Source organism: Brachyistius frenatus, unplaced genomic scaffold (genome assembly GCF_029030835.1).
Source record: "Brachyistius frenatus isolate BFR_SWC_R1_liver_20210118 unplaced genomic scaffold, ASM2903083v1 Contig_161, whole genome shotgun sequence".
Lineage (NCBI taxonomy): Eukaryota > Metazoa > Chordata > Actinopteri > Embiotocidae > Brachyistius > Brachyistius frenatus.
In genome coordinates, this window is record NW_027210760.1 from 675,944 (window position 1) to 699,089 (window position 23,146).

Sequence of the window (23,146 nt, forward strand, 5' to 3'; positions counted from 1 at the left end):
CCAGGCAGTCTTTCACAAAGTGGAGAAACTGTCCCCCTCTTTGCCGCTGAGAGACTCTTCCTCTGTGGGATGCTCATTTTATACAGAATATTGTTACAACATTTGATATGTTGTCTTTGGTCAATTTTCAGGTAATATAAGTTTGAAAATCATTGCATTCTGTTTATATTTTCACTTTACACAGCGTCCCAACTTTTTGGGAAACGGCATTTTTGAATTTGGTATGATTTACTATTTTTGCTTGATATATGACTAACGCAGTTATTAACAATTATCAAAATAGTTGAAAACATTTTTTCTGATGATCGACTAATTGATAAATCGACTACTCATTACAGTTCACTTTGCAGATTTTCTAGACAGGTTAAATAGTAATAATAATAATAATAATAATAATAATAATAATAATACCCTTTATTTGTATAGCACCTTTCATACAAGAAACGCAGCTCAAAGTGCTTTACAGCAAGACAATTAGATGCAGTGTTTTACATAAAAACAGATATTTAGGAACATTTAAAAATATAGAAAATAAATGAGATGCATAAGAACAGATGCAATGCATAACATTAACACAAATTGAGTTAAAATATTAAATATAGCAATATGCATTTAAAAGGTGCGGTAGTTCAAGTGCAGGCACATGCAAGAAAACTACAAGAGTAGCTAGTTAAAGGCTGATGTAAAGAGATATGTTTTGAGCTTTCTTTTAAAAGTTTTTACTGAGCTAGCTTCCCTGATATCGACAGGTAGTGTGTTCAACAGCTTTGGAGCGTAACTGACAAAAGCTGAATCTCCAATTTTCTTTCAGCTGTTGCTGGGAACCTCTAATAAATCAGCAGCAGATGATCTCAATGTTCTTGAAGGCAAATACTTGGTCCGAGCCCATTAAGAGCTTTGTCTGTATGTATTTATGAGCTCTATAGCTTTTTGGTTGTTCTTGTTATTAACATGAATATTCAAGTCTCCATTCAGAATTAACATATCATATCTGGTGGTACCTAGGAAGGTAAACTCTAAGAGTTTATGTAGAAATAACGCTGAGTACTTGGTAGCAAGATAGTCAAATGATGTAAATTCACCTCGATCAATATCATTGAACACAAACTGTGTGGAGAAGATGACTGCGATCCCTCCTCCTCTGTTGTTTTGTCTAACTGACTGATCAAATTTATAGTTAGGAGGACAAGCCTCTTGCTTCACCAGTGGTGTTGTTAAGACATGTTTCAACGAGAAATATACAGTGCAAACACTTATCAGTTATCAGATCATTAACCAGAAAATATTTATTGGCCAAAGATCTGATATTGAGAAGAGCTAATTTCAACTGTAGGGATTCTAAGACTGGAGGGGAGGTTGGTTGTGGCTGAACATTGACTATTTTCAGATTAGCACTAGAAACAGGTACCAGATTGTCTATGATTGTTATGATGAGTGCGACCATGCCACTGGCTGTTAAATATCACTGGTATGTTGGAAGAAGTGGCATGGGGTTGGCACCAGTTCTGTCATGAATGGTGAATGTGCATATTCAGTGCTTTCTCAGACCTAGTTTAGTCCAGTAAATTGGGCTTTAACCACACAAAATATATGGAACTGTGACCCAAAACAATAAGATGTAGCTAATGACAAGCAACACAGAGCAACAGATTAGTATATTGATTCTCAGTGGGATCCATCAGACCAGCAGCACTTTTAAAACTATGGGAAATGCCTTAATTGGATGTTAACATAAGAACTTTTTACCTTGTCAGACAACTGCACATGAAATATGGAAATAACTCAAAACATTTTAAAACAAATAACCGCAACATGTTTTTCACAAAAATGGAGTGACTTGCAGTGACACTTTAAATAGTTACAGCTAAAATTAATCAATTACTCACTTCCTTGTAATTATTTTGTTTTAAAACAGGAATTGTAGTTCAATAATGGGTTAGTAAGTGACTTTTTATGACACATCAACTATGCAGCAGTTAAATTTAATATAATGGGGGGAAAAAACAATTCCAGAAACTAACTGGCCAAGTTCTGCAGCCTCTGAAATACATGATTCTATTTAATCAAACTTAAATAAATGTTTTAATTATAGTTGCATTTCTTAAGGGTTTAGGTAAACAATTTAAATATAAACTAAAGGTCTTGTCAAAATGTATCACAATGTTTAATAATCAACTTTAAGGGGCATATTACAACTCGGGCTGTACATTTCTTACAGACATTGGCTAAGAGCCTTAAACAGTTTTTTTTTAAAAAAATGTATACCATAAATCTGATTCTTTCTTTTTTTTTTTTAAATTTCAATAAAATTACTGAATGAGACATTGGTGAAGAACTTACTGCTTCTAAAGATTTTCTTAAAAAAACAAAAATCCAAAAAACCCAAAACAACTGAAACTCACTGATTTATATGCTAGTTTTAAACAATGAATATTATTTGAAGAAGATACAACTATTTATTTGTTCAAATAAAAACAAACTCTATTTGCAGAAAGATTAACATTCTTTTAATTTAGCATGTGGAAAAACATCGGGCACTTTGGGGCTTATGTTTGCTTTTCATTGTCAACTTGTTTTCAGTGAATGGACCAAATCCTCTGCTGCGTTTGGCTGCATGGCACACTAGATGTACTGCAACACATATCTAAAGCTCCCTTTGCAAGTATAGGTTAAACCTTACCATAATCCCTGCATCCACCTGTTGGCTCTTACCTCATTACAGGTTGAAGGGGACCAGAAAGGTTGGAGACAAGACATCCGTACATGACTGTGTCACATAATAACCTTTTCCACCAATTAATTAAATATTCAACAACATTGAGGAAACCTGCAATTTGAAACAACAGTTACAACATGTATTCACTCACTGGTGTGTTAGTTTTTTTTTTTTTTTTTTACATTTAATGACACTATAAGAACTCTGAACTTGCACTTTACTTCAGCAATATACAGTGGGTACGGAAAGTATTCAGACCCCTTTAAATTTTTCACTCTTTGTTTCATTGCAGCCATTTGCTAAAATCAAAAAAGTTCATTTTATTTCTCGTTAATGTCCACTCAGCACCCCATCTTGACAGAAAAAAACAGAAATGTAGAAATTTGTGCAAATTTATTAAAAAAGAAAAACTGAAATATCACATGGTCATAAGTATTCAGACCCTTTGCTCAGTATTGAGTAGAAGCACCCTTTTGAGCGAGTACAGCCATGAGTCTTCTTGGGAATGATGCAACAAGCTTTTCACACCTGGATTTGGGGATCCTCTGCCATTCTTCCTTGCAGATCCTCTCCAGTTCCGTCAGGTTGGATGGTGAACGTTGGTGGACAGCCATTTTCAGGTCTCTCCAGAGATGCTCCATTGGGTTTAGGTCAGGGCTCTGGCTGGGCCAGTCAAGAATGGTCACAGAGTTGTTCCGAAGCCACTCCTTTGTTATTTTAGCTGTGTGCTTCGGGTCATTGTCTTGTTGGAAGGTGAACCTTCGGCCCAGTCTGAGGTCCAGAGCACTCTGGAAGAGGTTTTCTTCCAGGATATATCTGTACTCGGCCGCATTCATCTTTCCTTCAATTGCAACCGGTCGTCCTGTCCCTGCAGCTGAAAAACACCCCCATAGCATGATGCTGCCACCACCATGTTTCACTGTTGGGATTGTATTGGGCAGGTGATGAGCAGTGCCTGGTTTTGTCCACACATACCGCTTAGAATTAATGCCAACAAGTTCAATCTTGGTCTCATCAGACCAGAGAACCTTATTTCTCATAGTCTGGGAGTCCTTCATGTGTTTTTTGGCAAACTCTATGCGGGCTTTCATATGTCTTGCACTGAGGAGAGGCTTCCGTCGGGCCACTCTGCCATAAAGCCCCGACTGCTGGAGGGCTGCAGTGATAGTTGACTTTGTGGAACTTTCTCCCATCTCCCTACTGCATCTCTGGAGCTCAGCCACAGTGATCTTTGGGTTCTTCTTTACCTCTCTCACCAAGGCTCTTCTCCCACGATTGCTCAGTTTGACTGGACGGCCAGGTCCAGGAAGAGTTCTGGTCGTCCCAAACTTCTTCCATTTAAGGATTATGGAGGCCACTGTGCTCTTAGGAACCTTGAGTGCTGCAGAAATTATTTTGTAACCTTGGCCAGATCTGTGCCTTGCCACAATTCTGTCTCTGAGCTCCTTGGACAGTTCCTTCGACCTCATGATTCTCATTTGCTCTGACATGCACTGTGAGCTGTAAGGTCTTATATAGACAGGTGTGTGCCTTTCCTAATCAAGTCCAATCAGTTTAATTAAACACAGCTGGACTCCAATGAAGGAGTAGAACCATCTCAAGGAGGATCAGAAGAAATGGACAGCATGTGAGTTAAATATGAATGTCACAGCAAAAGGTCTGAATACTTATGACCATGTGATATTTCAGTTTTTCTTTTTTAATAAATTTGCACAAATTTCTACATTTGTTTTTTTCTGTCAAGATGGGGTGCTGAGTGTACATTAATGAGAAATAAAATGAACTTTTTTGATTTTAGCAAATGGCTGCAATGAAACAAAGAGTGAAAAATTTAAAGGGGTCTGAATACTTTCCGTACCCACTGTATGTAGTATGAAGGACACTGTAACTAGCAGTAAACACACAACCACACATAGGTGTGCGCTTACAAGGAAAAAAAGCGCACATGTATGTGCATGACAAGCACATTACACTTTCTACAAATGTTTATTGTACCTGATATTGTGCTGTTTCCTCAACTATTTCCTCTTTTTGCATCACCTCAATTTTCCCCAAATTTTCCTATTTATGTGTTTGTGAAGTTTAAGTGTATCAAATTCCCCAGTGAAGTGGTACTACCTGCTAGCCTCTTAACAGTCTACTGAAAGGAGCTGCTCAAAAACCCATTCCTGCAATTGGTGTCTTGGGCTTATTTATGTCTGATAAACCTCTGTTTAGTTTAAGTTAGCAGTAAGTATAAGATCTTGTTTGATATTGATCTTTTGTTTTGGTTTTGGTTAACAAGTAACTTGATTTACATGTAGATCTTGTTTGATATTGATCTTAGTTTTGGTTAACAAGTAACTTGATTCACATGTAAACAAATTGTAGACAATATCTGTAACTCACCACTCACCAGGGTGTGTGTGCTCTCAAAAGTTGGAATTTATGGACTTTGGACTTTTTTTAAAGCAGCTGCCTTTGAAAAATATCTTTGGATTTGTTTGAAGTGTTTTAATATTTCATGTTTTAAATGACTTTATTTTTCTGGAATACTACAGTTTATCTTTTTTTTTTTTTTAATCATTGTGTCATTTCTGAAAAGGTGCTGTCTGGTATAATATTATGATTCACGGAATGTTTATTCTCAGCTCTCGAGATCAAAGTACAGAATGAATGGCAATGACTGTGTTTAACTTGGCCTACAAGTGTGGTAGTGTCATTTCCATTCTTGGGCGTGTCTCAAATGGAAGAACAGACAACTGCAATTCAAAAAGCTGGTCCAAATGGTGGAGCCTACTGGACAGCTATGTCCATTTTCATTAATACTAATGATATTAATATTGGAAACATACAGTAATAGACTATTAAAGGGGCAATCTGTAAGATGTTTAGTTTAAAACAATCAAAATTGATTAAACCTATCCATAGTATGTGTATCGATATTTTAATAAGAAATATGATACGAAGAGAAATGTTTGGAATCGAAAGTATCAATATTTTCATATCCATCTGCACTATTAGCAAGTAAACCAGACCTGCCCCAACACAAAGTGCATAAAATACAAATGAATGAAGACCTGAAAAGATGGATCACACAACATCGGGACAATGTCAAAAACAAAGAGATACTGAAAAGACTCCCAGCAGAAGAGTGTAGAGAGATGGAACAAAAGTTCTGTTCAACCTACTACTTTGTATTTCACAAGATCCGGTCGAGTTTCCAAGCCGAATACAAAGCATCTAGACTAGATCAGATAGACAGCATAGATGAACCCTGATATGCAAAAAAAATCTAAGAGGATGTGAATTATTTGTTTATGCCTTTATTTATTAAGTTATAACTATTGTTATAGTGAATCTGTATTTGTAAATGCATTTTAAGTTGGAAAACACTGTACTGTACTTTATGATTATACATTGTTTCAGGTTGAGATATCATTAGTACAAGTCTCTGTTTTATGTAGGTTAAGGACCAAATCTTAAGAAGGGCGGTATAGTCCGTTGTACTGTCATTCTATTTTGACATGAGAGTGTTGCTGTAAGTCTCACGAGGTGTATAAACAAGATCTGAGAGGTACAGTGGTGTGAACAAGTGTTTGCCCCCTTCCTGATTTCTTATTTGTTTGCATGTTTGTCACACTTAAATGTTTCAGATCATCAAACAAATTTAAATATTAGTCAAAGATAACACAAGTAAACACAAAATGCAGTTTTTAAATGAAGGTTTTTATTATTAAGGGAGAAAAAAAATGCAAACCCACATGGCCCTGTGTGAAAAAGTGTTTTCATCTGGATGTGCGTGGGTGTAAATTAATTCACACAACAAGGAATCTTCCATTTGGAACTTGACTGAACTTGCAGCAGGTGTGTGGAGTTTTGCTCGCAGGTCCAAGACGTATTGAATTTCACTTTTTCCGGGGCTCGTACCTTCTTCCCAGTTTTCTTTAAGCAGGTCGAGCACCCCATGTGGTTTCCTGCCAAACAGCAGCTCAAAGGGAGAAAATCCCGTAGAGGCCTGGGGAATGGTGCATGGTGCACAGCCGCGATTCTAATTCGGTGATCCTAGCCTCCAGAGCCCTAACTACACTACATTTATTACAGGTACCATTATAATTAAAGGAGGCAGGGTTATAACTAAACATGTCACACACCAAGCAGGAAAAACAAGAAGTGGAGGGAGCGAGGGAAGCCATTGCTAACTGCTAGGCTAGCAGTACCAAAACACCAAGTTAAGTGAACGTTGGTCAAAGATGTAACTAGAAGTGTAGAGAGATTTAAGATACGTTTAATTCAGGAAAAGAAGCTGAAATAGCAGAGAGAAGTAACACTCGTCACAATGTTTGTAGAGAGGAAGTAACGCAATACGCTCACCGTAACGTCAGACAAGAGTCCACGAGATTTCAGAGCATCGGATCGGAAGATGTTACGAGGATCAAATGGTTACACTGGTTCAAATCCTACTTATCAGATCGATTTCCATTTCTTCATGTAAACAATGACTTTTCCAGACAAACAGAAGTTAGCTATGGTGTTCCACAAGGCTCAGTATACTTTTCATAGTATATGCGGTTGAGATATCATTAGGAAGCATTGCATAAACTTCCATTGTTATGCAGATGACACACAGGTATATCTTTCTATAAAACCAGATGAAACAAATCATTTGCTAAAACTTGAAGACTGTCTGAAAGACGTAAAGGCCCGGGTGACCAACACTTTCCTGCTTCTAAATTCAGACAACAGATGACATTGTCATGGCCTCCAGCACCACTGTGAAGAACCTTGGAGTCATCTTTGATGAGGATTTGCTGCAGCAAGAGTACTGACAGGATTTAGCAAGAGAGTTCATATTTCTCCTGTTTTAGCTTCTCTTTATAGGTTTCCTGTTAAATCAAGGATATCATTTAAAATTGTCCTGTTGACTTAAAAAGCTCTTTGTGACCAGGCTCTATCTTATCTCAGAGATCTTATAGAAACATATCATCCTGAAAGAGCACTTCACTCTCAGAATGCTGGCCTGCTTGTGATCCCCAGAGTTCCCAAAGGCAGAGCCTTCAGTTTTCAGGTTCCTCTCCTGTGGAACCAGCTCCCAGTTTGGGTTCGAGGGGCAGACTAGCTTTAAGGTTAGACTTAAAACTTTCCTTTTTGATAAAGCTTATAGTTAGGGCTGGCTCAGGTGGCCCTGAACCAACCCTTAGTCCTTAGTTATGTTGTTATAGGCCGAGGCTGCTGGGGCACCTCGTGATGCACTGAGAATCTTTCCTCTTACTCTTTCACTGTCTATACACTCATATGGCACCATTACGTCTCATTAACGTCATGCATTTTCTCTCCTATAATTTTTGCTGATTGTCTGTATCCTCTCCATACAGGTCCCTCGCTCTTATAGTTTCTGTTTTCTTTTGCAGATATAGAATTGTCGGCCCCACCAACAGTTCAAGTTCATGTTTTGGATCTCTATGCTGTCTTTTTCTGTCTCTGTCATCACACCAACCAGTCGAGGCAGATTTTCCACCTACCTCTGAGCCTGGTTCTGTTGGAGGTTTCTTCCCGTTAAGAAGGAGTATTTCCTTCCCTCTGTTGGAGGTTTTTCTCCCTTAAAGAGGAGTTTTTCCGTCCTAGCTTATGTGGGAATTGTTGAATTGTTGGGTTTCTCTATATAATACTGTCAAGTTTTCTTGTAAGGACTTTAATGTGTTAAGTGCCATGAAATAACCTGTGTTGTTATTTGCCACTGAAGGGATTATATATTGGAAAACTATTTACAGAACAGCCCTAGAATTGAGCTTCAGAGCAACGTTTTTGATCACAAGAGTATGAGAACTATTTACAGAACATATATTTATTTTTTTAAATAAAATTTGCAAGTAGTTATTGTTGAGCGACAGTGATTAAAAAATGTCAGGCTTGTCATATGAAAAATAAAATAAAAATAATATAATTTTGTTCAGCAGGAAATGTGTGTGTCTGTCTGTCTGTCTTTATTTGTGTGCGTGTGTGTGGGAGGAGGAGGTTGATTATTGGCATGGTTTTATTATTTTATTAAAAAAAAACTGATGGTGGGAAGCTGGGTGATTTATGCAGACACAGTCCACATCAAAATATGCATTCAGCGTTCCACTATCTTCTATCTGAAGTTGCTCAGCTGAGTGGAGATATTTTCACAAAGTAGGAGCGAGCTGATGGAAGAAAACATAACCAGTACAAGCAGTGAATCATAAGCTGTAACTTGCGGATCCGGCCCACCAGGGGGTCCAGCTCGGCCCGCCAGATGACTTTGCTAAGTGTGAAAATTACAGAAAGACATAAATTGCATTTCTATGAGAATATGGAGGTTTATGAGTACAAACGTTTTGTAATTGTTTTTAATCGATCCAGTAATTGCTTCAAAAACAGCGTAAAGCGACGTCTGCTCCGGAGGCAGAAGCGCTCGTTGTCACAGGCAGCAGCGCTCGCCTACGGTGGATGACATCACAAATAGTTCAAACGTGTCACAAAGCGAGGGAATCTGCAGAGGAGAGCCGGGGCAGATAAACAATGGGTTGATGTCTGAGTTTTTGGTCTTTATGTTTCTAGTTTATTGTAGAAAGACCTTAAAACAGGGTTTATCATCCAAAAACCTTCACCAATGATTTAAACATAGAGAAATATTGTCGTTATTATGCTACGATTTTACTGGTCTGGCCCACTTGAGATCAAAGTGGGCAGTATGTGGCCCCTTAACTAAAATGAGTTTGACACCCTTGTTTTATACAAACCAAATTGTAACGAGCCATTGCCAGAAATGAACCTGTGGGGAAGCAGAGAAGAGTCGCGAGTTGTTGTTAATCCCTGCGGACACTGGACACTGACAGACAGCTGCAGCAGTCTGTGTAAGCGAGGAAGCGGGGCTGTGTCTGTAGCTGGCCTCCATGTGTGAACACAGCTTGTCTGTTCAAAACTAGATCCAGTAGCTACCAATGAGGATCTTCCTTCATCACCACAGATATTGACACATATATTTGCTCATCAAAAGTACATTAACTATACTGGTTACTCGTTTCAGCCAAGTACTCTTCTCATCCCTAGTGTTAACCATGTCCCTTACAGGACACTAAGGAACACTCTCTGATCTTGTGGAGTATACCCAACCCACCTCCAGCGCCCTATTGGCTGATATCTGTGTGTATGCATATGGTTGTCCTTCATTTTTGACCTTTTTAATTTTTTTTCATTTGTTTTATATCCACCCTATTTAAGGATTTGTTGTAATGTGTTTCATGTTGATCCTGATGAAAGACACAAGCAGAAATGCATTGTGTGGTGGCGGGGTGTGGTTTGGCTCAGCTGCAGGAGGGACTGATTGGGGGAGTGGTTCAGGGAATGGTGCCTGGAAGGGGCTTGATTAGCCCCAGCTGAAATTAATCACTGATTGACTCTCTCTTGCCCTTAAAAACCCAAGCAGCAGGACACCAGGGGCTCACTCCGGAGGACACAGAGCAAGTGCTCGACTGACTGAGAGGAGAACACAACGGAGGTGTGATATTGGCTGTGTGGAATAAAACACATTAACACACTATACTTTGGCTGGTTGTTGTGCGTTTGGGCCGGAAGAACCTTTGGTGATGGCAAGATGTCTGTCACACTGGTGCCCAACGTGGGGCCCGGCAGGAAGAAGGACGCACAACAAACGGGGGTTCCTGGGGGCGCTTTAGGTCCAAGCAGAGAGGCAGGCTGAGGCGCTCGAGCAGCTCGCAGCACGTTCAGCTGCAGCTCCTCCGCCGCTGGCCTCTTCGACATTAGCGGCCATTCCCCTACATAAAATGACTGCAGTGGACGATGCACAGTCATTCCTCAAAATGTTCGAGGCAGTGGCGGCGGCGTGTGGCTGGCTGGCAGAGGAGTGGGCGGCCCCGCTCCTGGCGGGGGAGGCACAAACGGAAGCCTTGGGGCTTCCGCCGGCAGCCAGAAACATTTACGCTGACGTGAAAAAAATCCATCCTGGACCAGCTAGGCCTTTCATCAGAAGAGCATCAACGGCGGTTCCGTGAGGCCAGGCTGGAGTCCGAGGACCGGCCCTTCACCCATGCCCAGCGGCTAAGGGATGCCGCAGCCAGGTGGTTGCGGTGGAGGAGCAGGCCTTGCTGGAGAAGGTGGTGTTGGAACAGTTTGTGGAGGGGCTGCCGGTCAACACATCACCGTGGGTACGCTGCCACCGCCCCGCGTCACTGGCGACCGCCATCAGTTTGGTGGAGGACCATCTCACTGTCCACTCCAGCGGTCAGGAAGGCAGCGGGCGCCCGCTAGCTCCAGCCTGGCCGACTCCTGCCCTGCAGAGAAGGTCACAACTGCAGCTCCCGGCTCAGCCACTACCATCTTCGCGGTCTGACCCTCTCCCTCCAGTTGTGTCTCCACAGGTCGTAGCAGCTACAGGTGTGGGCGGCCCGGGCACTTCCGGAAGGAGTGTCCACTCCTGGACGTAGGCAGGTGATCCGGGTTGCCGGCCCTCCAGCACCCTCCCCCAGTCCAGTGGCAACATACCACGGATCCAGGAGGGTGTACGTCAGGCAATGGTGGATTCTGGCTGTACAGTCAGGCTGGAAGAACCCTTGGTGACGGCAAGATGTCTGTCACATTGGTTTAAAGTTGTTCTACATACTACAGGTGTTGCTGGAGTTTTGACCACTTTTTCATTTTTCTTTCTCCATACAGGCTGGCAATAGGTGCAGCGGTGCCAGAAACCCCTATCTTGCTCTGATAGGCCTGGATCATCACATTGTTTAGATTTCAATTTATACGTAAAAGAAGTGTAATGAGCCTTAATCTGGTTTTATGATTCCTTGACGAATAGGATGAGACATGTAGTTTGAAAGAAAAGAAATCTTTACATTATTTTGTAAAATAGATAGCCCAGAAACTGTTAATGGTTGTTTATATTGAGTGGTTTGTCTTTGTCTCATGCGAAGCCTTCTCTTTTTCAAATAATTTTTCTCCTCTCCTCCACGTTGATTGTCCTCCTGTTTAATCACAGCTCATGGAGGTTGGCCCACTAGCTGGCAGATGCTCAATCCCAATGCTTACATCTGCTACCTGTTTGTACCAATTAACAGGCCCATGATACTGCACTGACGCCTCTTCAATGGGTTTAACAGATGCCACAATTAGCCACTCATTTGAATAGCTGGCTGCTTAGTGTGAGGACTCTTGTTGCATCATCTCCAACTGTGGGGACACCCTTTCATCTATTCGCCGCCTTCTTGTTTGCCTCTCAAATGAGGCGTGGGAAGGCCAGGGAAGCCTGGTGTGTTGAGCAAACAGTTTTTTCACCAGATCCCTAAATTAGCTGTTCAGACTCACTGTTGCAGCTGAGCAGTATGTGTTTGCATGGCAAAATTCACTGCATGAGATGAGGGACGGCTCTTTTATGTGCCCACATATGAACTATTTCCAGGTTGTTGCAGTTTTGTTGTTAAAAACAGGCTCTGCATATTGTTGTAAGCTTCTTGCAACAATATGCAGAGCCTTCAACAATATGAACAACATGAATATGAACAATATTCATCTCCTGAGCTGGGCACTGGAAGCCCAGCTCAGGAGATGAAGTGTGTCTTTCAGGAAACTTCAAGCACAGCTGGTCCTCTAACATTTTTATTAGCAACCTACAACATTTGTCTCTGTCTAAAGTTTTTATTTTTTTAATTTATGTATCTGGTCTTTTACAGCATAACATATACTTGATGATTTAAGATATAGGATAGCTATTTTTGTTTGCAGTGAACTGGCTTTTGGTAAATTAAATTTAAGATTAAATGGAGCATTTTTGAAAGAAACCAAATAATTACAGGTTTGACGGTATTGATAAGCCGTATACACCATCATTTTTAATTGTTAACTTTTAATTGTGATTCACATATGATCACACAAGTAATTCAGTTACTGTCATTGTATCCAACAAAATCATCGCTGTTTGTTTCTTGTCACACCTCTTGTCTACATTACAGCAAACATACACTGTATGGGTAATGTAGAAAGAGAAAAGGTGATACGGGGATATTACATTCTCTTGTACAACTTCAAAACTATTTAGTATACAATGTCATAATGTAGTCATTTTCCTACATAAGGTTTGATAGGTTTTACTACAAAAATATTTTTGAAAATTAAACTGAATTAAAAATCAGTTTTAGCCCACTTGTCAGGACTCGGTAAGCTGCCAATATTGAACAAATCCTATCTAATATTTAATTTTTAGGTAAAAAGACAGAGAAAAAAATGAATGGTCATAAGTAAAAGCATAAAGTATGTGCTGCTGTAAAAAGCAGCCAGTTACCGAGGGGGAAACAGTATTTGCATTAAGTATGAACCATGGTGGGTGATGTGTAACAACTAAATGACCGTACTGTTACTAGGGGCTAGGTGCTAATCTTGGGAAAGGAAGAAAAAACAGAATTGTCAAGGCATATTTGACTAAAAAAGAGGCTTACTGGTGTGATATTGCCCTAGTTCTCACCAACACTTTGTCAGTATGTGATGTGTGTGTGTGTGAGAGGGTGAAAGAAAGACTGTTGTGTTTGTGCACATCTAAGCCTCAGAGTGTGCGTGCGTGCGTGCATGTTACTGTAATCCTGTCTATGTGGATCAAAACCACGTGTCATTTTTGCACAAAGAGTATGATCAATGCAACGTTCTCTTGCAGCCAATGAAAAGGGAGCCCTTGTTACTGGGCAGTTATGTGTTTACCCCCCGTTCTTTCGTGAGGTTGATGTCAAGCCTCATAGACTTTCAGATCAGCATGAGTCTTTACGACACACCATGGTTCTGCAGTTGTGATGAACATCAGCACTCTCACTGGTTTTGTAGGTCAACCAGTATTGAGCTACATGTGAAGCCCATTTCACAGTACATTCACTTGTGTTCACTGTTTTTAATAAATAGATCAAAGGTCATTTAGGAATTTCTATTACCAAAAAAAACTTATTTTCTGTAGTTGGTGAAGCAAACTGTCTATTTTTTCTTTTTTTTGCAGTTATCTACCAGAATCATTTCTCTCATTTCACTGTGCACAAAGTACAATCAGTTTACTCACCTATTTTGGCTGACATATTGTCATGTACATGTCAAGTCAATGCCTCTGAATGATAGTTAGTTTTATGTGTATTGGTGGATCATTGTCATATAACCATCACTGACAAGAAATCAACAAATTTTCAGTGTTTACCACATTTATCTCTACTATTCACTGTAAATTCAGACAAAAAAATTGGTTTCTTATACTTAATGAGAAGAAAATACTAGCATGATTGTGAAAGCGGGATTTTTATGTTGTAACTAAATGGACCAAAGCTTATCTCATTTTCTTTATGTACCTCTGGATAGTTTGAGCTATAGCAATGTGTCATATTTTATAAATGTATTGTTACTGCCACCAAAAGGTTTATATATGTTTGATATGTTTCATTGCTGAACTGTTTGTCAGCAGGAATACTAAAAAAGCAGCCAACCAAAATTTCATGAAATTTGGTGGAAGAGTCTGGCGTGGGGCAAGGAACAAACCATTACATTTTTCAGTCGATCAAAATCAGGAATAATTTTTCACTTCCCATGAACATTGCCTTAACGTTTGGCCTTGGGCCATGCATGTTGGCCCATGATCCCATCTGTCACATCCAGTGTGGGGAATTATCTTTTTAAAATGTATACATCTACTAGTGACTGGGGACAGTGCCAGTGGAATGACAGAGCAGGGTCTTTATTTTCTAGACACTGTTTGTGGACCTTGGATTATTTTAGATGTGGAGTGCTCGGCATTTTTGCTCAGCCACCATAGTGGTTATCAATGGGAATGAAATAACCACCACCAACTCCTCCAAATTAACCAGCAACATTTGGTAAACACTGCAATATTTTCCTCTGAAATATAAAAGACGTAACATCGTACGATGGAGAAACTCCATTATAATTACCCTAAATACAATTAAAGTAAAGTGAATGTACTCCACCAATTTATACCACAAATTACAGTCTTTCAAGTGGCTATATAAGGACAATACAACATACAACAGTATTTTCTACTGTCAGTTTAATTAGACATGCTGTCAACTATGCTGGACATTAAATTAATTGTTAGCAGTGATGGCCACAGGAGCTAAGCATACTGTGATACTACTGACCTGTATCAGTCCTTGAATCAGCAGCCTCGTGTTTTGATGTAAATTCATTAAGAAAAATCCTATATACTTTTTCATGAAGGTCATGTTTGGTAATAAAGTGTCTTTCTTAAGGAATAAGGACATCTATTTTTAAGAATATTGAGGTTGTTAATTTACAGGAAAAAAAGTATTGCAAATATAACTCTACAAAGCAGCTCAGAATTGACTCAGAAAGTTTGATCAATACCTATATATTCAATAGAATACACCTCTTCCTTAAGTCAGACTTCACATGTCATCTAAACCTCGTGAAACTTTGTGTAAATCATCTAAATTAGTTTCATCAAGACAACCGTGTATCATCAAAGCATATCAGTGTCAAGCAAGTGCTTCTTGCAATACATTTTGACTATCTGTTGTAAGGAATGTCAGGAAACCATAAGAACAAACATACAGCTTGATTTCCAGTCTTAATATTGACTTTTTTGAATTCCACCAGCAACACCACCGCTGACCACATGGTGGCATCAGTCCTCAGTGATTTGGCTCCTGAATTCAGCATCACTCATGAGCTAAATGATAAGAAATCCTCTTTACTGGAAGGGTTAGACTTAAATCTTAACAATATCTTTTCACCACTTATATAAAAACCATACATCAACAATACAGACACCTTCCAGAAGCCCTCACACAAGTAAGCAATATGAATAGAAAAAGGATTTACAAGTAAGACAGCCAGTTGTACAAAATAACACACTTCCATCATATATTCTGAGGATGGATACAGGAATTTTCCTTGCAGAAAACAATAAACTTGCTTATGTTGCATTGGTGAATTTTTCCATGAAACATTAAAGCTGCCTGTGGACATATAAATTCCCAGTTGAGATATTTTTAACTGGTGCCATTTTTAGAGTTCTGCCCCCCCGTCCTCATATGGTTGGTCAGTGTAGTATTGCTGTTGACAATTTTGTATTTAGGTCAGTGTGGCCCCCTCAGGGTCTGACAAACCACTTTCTCCCCGAGTTCCCATGATTGACACATTTTCTTACAGCAAATGAAGTCCTGTTCCTCAGGTTTTAAATTCTTGATGAGTAACATGTTATAAAATAAAACACTAAATGCTGCTGTTGCTGCATTCTTGTTTGGATATCCCTGAATAACATTTAGTTATCCCATGAATACTACTACTAATACGGTAAAAAACAATGGAATATAATAACGTTCTAATTATTTATTGATCAATCCGTCTACGTGTGTATTATGTGTGTCCGTTTATTCCTTGAGTGTTATCTCATTCTAATTTACTACAAACAGACATATATGTCTCCTCTGGGTGTGTAAGCTCTTTTTTTTTAGCATATACTACTGCAGCACATGACCCAGCCAGCAGAGATGGCTACCTGTTGTCCTCTGTGCTGCCTCTCATCCTCACCACTTCTAGACAGCATGGTAATAATCAACAGCCTGGTAAAACCAGAATTACCAGGACATCCTCTAAGAACATAATGCCTGTCTTAGACACTGGCATCTGGTGGCATTTCCTTGCGGCATTCTGGATACAGGGGAGGGGGTCGAGGTGAGGAGGATGAAGAGGAGGGCACGAAGGGAGAGGGAAGTGAGTGAGTGAGGGTGGGAGGGAGGGAGCTTTCGGCTGGGATTAAGGGGGAGCTGGGGATGAGGGTGTATGGGGAGGAGGAGAAAAGATGACCTGACCACATGCTCCATCCGTAAAGCGCTTTTCTTCTGTGCTGGCCCTCTGCCCTGGACAGCCAGTCCAGGTCAAACCCAGAGCCCCTACTGTGCAATGCCCCATGCTGCTGTCAACAACCATTGTGATCTGCAGGTCTGCTCAGCCAGCCCCTCAAATCTGATATTTCATTTTAAGGTAGGCCTGGATGTTTCAATTTGGAGGGTCAGCATGAAAACAATGTCTTCATTATCAAATAAATCCAATGCATTAAGCCAAAAAAGTACAAGAAGTACTGCTATGACTACAGCTTTGAACTAATTATTTTTATTTTGTATTGCCATTTGGTATTTTACCCTCATCACATCTCAGTTCACCCCTGACATTATCATCCAGGCCTTTTCAATAAGTCCACAAAAAAAACCCTGAAGATTGTTTAACCACTTGGATACCTCACAGCTTTCCCGAAATTCTATATATTTATTTTTCAAGGTTTTGGCAAACATGTTTGAATATACAACATACCAACATGTAATAGTTCCTTATTTTGTGTCATACAAATTCTTAATACAAACTTTTGTTTTTTGTCACCTTCAAACGCACGAGCCAAATTTGAATCAACAGGAAGGAGTCAGTGTTTTATATTTTATTGAGGTCAGAGGAAAAAATGCTTGACTGATTTTACAATTTTATTATTGTATTTTTATTCTCAGCTTGGGCCTCAACAAATGATTCGTTTCATTGTAGTTTCATTTGGCTATTATGTTCTTAATTAATATAATCATTTGGCTGTCTATAAATGTGAGAAATAGTTACATGTGCCTTTTATTATGTCCTACAGCCCAAGCTGATGTATTCAAATACTTGAGGATATTCAATTTACAATTACAAATATAAAATCCTGACACTTAAGTATCTTGGACCAAGAAACATTGGCAGTTTTACTTGAAAAATGATGTGATGAAGTTGTACTGCTCTCCTGTGTGTGTGTGTGTGTGTGTGTGTGTGTGTGTGTGTGTGTGTGTGTGTGTGTGTGTGTGTAACTTGGTACACAATTCAGCAGTAAGCCAAACTCCATTCAAATGAATACGGGAGTCAGGATGGAGCATCCAAGCTCCAGATGGTTTATTGTGCAGCACCCACGTACACAAATCAAATATAAGTCAAACTAAAACAAACAGAAGGACACAATGCACAAGATGCATATGAATTGCACACTACAAATTGAACCTTATGTAGCTCCTATGCTTCTGTAGCAGTCAAGCGTATAGTGTAACAACAACTGGCTACGGATACAAAAAAATGAACCTTTACAAAAATATACTTAAGGAGAAAATATTACGAAAATATTATTCTGTGGTCTATGCTAAACAAATACTTACAGACTATGCTTTCGAAGGCGTAAACACATGAAGGATGGCAGCAGATTACTTTTCTGAGACCATCTACCTAAAACTACCACATGTGGCAAACTTCCTGTTCCAGGTCAAAGGGCATGTCAAAGTAAAGGCAAATGAACAACACAACCTAAAGGGCCCAGGAGGAGGCGCCGATTACCCAGTCCTGAGGGCAGAACAGAAGTTTTAACTTATGCAAACTTTTAATGAAGTATTTAAATAATGGGTGATTCATTTTCTGATATATAAACAAATCAATTGAGCAGATCGAGCAGCAGCAGATATACAAATCGATTAAGCTACTTGTTGTTAATGCCCCATATACTGTAGTTGATGTACTAAATACTGAATTGGGATCTGCAGACGCAAAATTAATTTGAGCATATGGAAAATGTAATGACCGTAGACTGTATATACAGAATAAAGCACGATGGAAGTCCATCTCTAAGGACATTTGACAGGAAAAGTGTTCATTATCTAATATCTCCAGCTTGATGGACAGCTACATTAAAACTCCATTAAACATAGATTTCTTAGGTACATTTCTGATATAATGTTCACTAACACAATTTCTAAACACATAAATATCACTACAGTCAGTACAAGTCAGGGTAAATGTTCTTTTCTTTTTTTTTTTTTTTTTACTCACGGTGCTGTTTGGATCCAGTTTGTTGCAGACTGGTTAAAGGTTAAACATGCTTTGAGGGGGTAACTTGTTAACGCCTTGATGTCTGTCAAGGAAAACTGTCTCTTTCTGTATTACCAATTAAACTATTTCCTAAAAGGATGAGCACTAGTTCATTGAGCACTGACTGCAGGACATTTTCATTTTTCTGGTAGTGGAGATTGGGTGATATTTGGCTGAACACATATCGATACCTTGATCGGCCCCGAACAATAATGATAATGGAAAATTCTAAAAAATATTTTTATTTCAGTATAGTCATCATCTGTCACTGTGCAACACGAGTACCATAAAAGCATGTTTGTGTTCCACCTGTGTAGAACAGACATTTAAAATTCCCATACAGTACTGTATCCGAATGAACCTAGTGCTGAATGAACCTAGAACCCACTGTGAAGTTGTAAACAATATGGATTGTAAAAAAACAGAATAAACGGTGTTATGTGAAATTCTATGTCCTGCTGTGAAGGCATGTGTTATGTGTGTGTGTGTGTGTGTGTGTGTGTGTGTGTGTGTGTGTGTGTGTGTGTGTGTGTGTGTGTGTGTGTGTGTGTGTGTGTGTGTGTGTGTGTGTGTGTGTGTGCATATGTGTGCATATGTGTGCATATGTTCTAGGTGCAGCTCCCTAATGACTTACTAAGGGCACCTGCATGAAGGTGTGGGTTTGGCCTATGTGGCGGCTCGGTGGTGCAGTGGTTAGCACTGTCGCCTCACAGCAAAAAGGTTCCGGGTTTGAATCCGGTCCTGGGCCTTTCTGTGCGGAGTTTGCATGTTCTCCCTGTGCTTGCGTGGGTTCTCTCCGGGTTCTCCGGCTTCCTCCCATCATCCAAAAACATGCACCTCAGGTCAGGTTACCTGGCGCCGCGCTAGTGGCAGCCTGCTGCAGCATCTCCCCCCTGAGAGCCCCCCTGCTGTAGTGAAGACATTTCCCCTCGGGGATTAATAAAGTGTATAAAATCAAATAAAAAAAAGATATTCTGTAAGTGCCTCCTTGCTCTGCCCACTCTTTCTCACTTCCTGGCGCCAGACCCTGGTCTTCAGTTTTGATTCTCACATTAATCTTCAATTCAATTCAATTTTATTTATAAAGCGCCAAATCACAACACAGGTTATTTCATGGCACTTCACACATTGAAAGTCCTTACAGCAGAACTTTACAATATTATATAGAGAAACCCAACAATTCAACAATTCCCACATGCGCTAGGAGGGAAAAACTCTTACAGAGTTCCCAACAGAGGAAAGAAAAAACTCCCTCTTAACAGGAAGAAACCTCCTGCAGAATCAGGCTCAGAGGTGGGTGGCCATCTGCCTCGACCGGTTGGGGTGAGAGGAGAGCAGAGAGAGAAAAGGACAGCATAGAGATACAAGACATGAACTGTTGGTGTGGCCGACAATCGCAGGGCAGAGACATGCAGCTCCATGACGGGACATCTGCAAAAGAAAGAACAGAAACTATGTGAGCGAGGGAACTGAATAGACAGCCGGCCAGCGTACTGAGAGCGAAGTGCTCTTTCAGGATGATATGATTCTCTAAGATCTCTGAGATACGATGGAGCCTGGTCATCTAGAGCTTTGTAAGTCATCAAGAGAATTTTAAATTCTATTCTTGATTTAACAGGAAGCCAGTGAAGAGAAGCTAAAACTGGAGAAATATGATCTCTCTCACTAAATCCCGTCAGTACTCTTGCTACAGCATTTTGGATCAACTGCAGGGTCTTTAATTAGTAATTTGGACAACCTAACAACAAGGAATTACAATAATCTAGCCTAGAAGTAACAAACGCATGAATTCATTTGTCTGCATCACGCTGAGGAAGGATTTTCCTGATTTTATTAATATTACGTAGATGAAAGAAGGCAGTTCTGGAGATTTGCTTTATATGGTGTCTAAAGGACAAGTCCTCATCAAAGATGACTCCAAAGTTCCTCACAGTTTTGCTGGAGGCCAAGACAACGTCATCTAGAGTAACTAAGTGATTACAGAAAGAGTTTCTGAGGTGTTTAGGACCAAGTACAATAACTTCCATTCTGTCTGAATTTAAAAGCAGGACATAAATTTTGTGTTTTGTAAATAAATGTCACCTTTGTTTCGCATTTAACTCGGTGTTGTGCCCCTCCTTATGTTGCGACTTTTCGTCCGGTTGTAACACAGGAGAAGCACAGGATTAACAGTAATCGTGATGGAGTAATACATAATTACCTGTTTTATACATTTAATAGAAAAAAAAGGCAAACAATCAAAATGTAATTAGGATTGCTCCCTTATTTTAAATTTCAGCAGCAATTTACATCACACCCGACATTATCAGCTTTTTTGGCTTCTGCCTGAGTACTTATGACAAAACAAGGTTGTAGCTGTTGTGAGAATGCATTATATAACTTGTCCAGAGTCAGGCTAATACTTCGAGCAAGCCATTTCCTTCAAATTAACACAAGGTGACTTCTAACTTCTAAATGGAGTTGGAAATGTTGAAGAGTTGAAGATTCCCTGGGGCAAATTGCCAGCACCAAGGCCAGATGGGAGACCCACACTCTACCTGCCATCCTCCTCCATACGGTGCCAGTCTCCTGCCACCCCTCCTGCCATCTGTGCTGACTTGCCCCAGCTGTCAACAGTTCAAGACTGGATCGTGGCGTTCCAGCCGACAACACAGTTTTGCAGATGTTGTTCGGGTGAAAAGATGGCGAGGGTGACGACAGCAATGCTAACATCTGTGCTCCCTGTAGGAACAACAGAACAGCACTTTGCTAGAAAGCCAGTTGCTGTGATACTGTGCCAATGAGCTGACAGACATGGTGCTTAAAGCCCTGCGTGGAATCATCTGGGCCGCATCTGCCCAGTCATATACTCAGCCACTACTGCTCAAAGCTTTGTCAATTCAAAAAATATGTTCAGGGGATTAAACCTGATTAAGACACTGTAAACTGGACAGATTTACATCAACTAAGTAGATCACAGATTTGATACTGAAAGCACCCCAAACACATAATCCTAAATATTATTGTTTCTTACATCTGCATATATTCTTTTTTTTTTTATCGGCATTGGCATCATAGGAATATTGGAATGGAAGTGAACCTGCTTTCACACTTGCATCCTCTGCTGTTTTCCTGTTTACCTTTTGACTGCTGATTTTACTGTCGCTGGATGTTATCCCCCATCTCAATCTCTTCATGCTGCTTGATGAAGTCTGTAGCATGTGTCAGGTAAAGCCCTTTATTACCATCATACTTCTCTCTCTCTCTCTCTCTCTCTCTCTCTCTCTCTCACACACACACACACACACACACACACACACACACACACACACACACACACACACACACACACACACACACACACACACACACACACACACACACACACACACACACACACACACACACACTAGAACAATACATTTAGGATGTGTTCATCTGATATGTGCGTATATTTGTGTGTGTTTGTATGACAGAGAGAACACAAAAGAGATGGGAAAATGAATAAAAGGACTTCATACATTTTTATGACTGCACCGCTAAGGTCAGTCATGTGCTGTGGTTACTAAGCAACAGTGTCATCCCATGTTGGACAGTTATGGACCAGAAGAGTCAAACTCAAAGATGTTTACTATTGCTCTGTGAATGACAGTCGCCCAGTCTCGAGCTAATTCCTAGATATCTCTGGTCAGTGGAACATCACAGTCACAATAACATCACAGTCATAAGATGAAAATGAACACACATAAACTGTCTTGCACAATGGATGGATGTATATTGCACAATTGGTGTAGTATATATGATACATACTCTGTCTGTCAGTCTGTCTGTCTACGATCTCATATTATTTCTTGTGTTACATACAGTGGGAAGCTTATGGCAAATAGCTTATTTTCAAGTGGACATACCACTTTCGACCCTGTAATGGCAAAGAGTTACTGTCAAAGGGAACACGGTTACCCCATTTCTTTATTCTGCAGACATAGGCCTACTGTTCCTTCATTTCTTCCTCAATGTGGTTATGAATTATTCATCAGCATTAAAAGCACTAATTGAACTTTTGTTTCCTCCATGAGTATAGGTCCTGCCCATCTAAACTCGCAACCAAAAGTTTTTCCTCGCGCTCTCAATAGGAACAAGGAACATAGTGTTGCCATCACATGTAAAGTGGCTCTGTTGTTGGTGAAGGTAATGCATTGTAGCCACCCACTTGCTTATTTCCCACTATCTATTTAGAGTTGATAGTATTGTTTCTTTGCCTGAGAAGGATAAGCTCTGTTGCTACTACTGTTTTTGTCCCTTAGTTAGTGTCCTTAGTTTGGTTTCTTTGTTTTGTGATCTCATCTTATGTACTTCATGCCATTTGATTTTGGTTTATGGCCCATTTAAATAGCTGGCCTTCGTGATTGTTTTATATTTATATCTTGTGTGGGTGTGTGCTCAATCATTATCTGGAGCAATTATATAAATTGTTCATCCGAAGAGTGATTTGTTATTTGTAAACCAACTGTTTGACTCTTTTGTCAGCAGGAAGGTTGGGCTGCTTTGGTGGTGGTCTGATTTTCT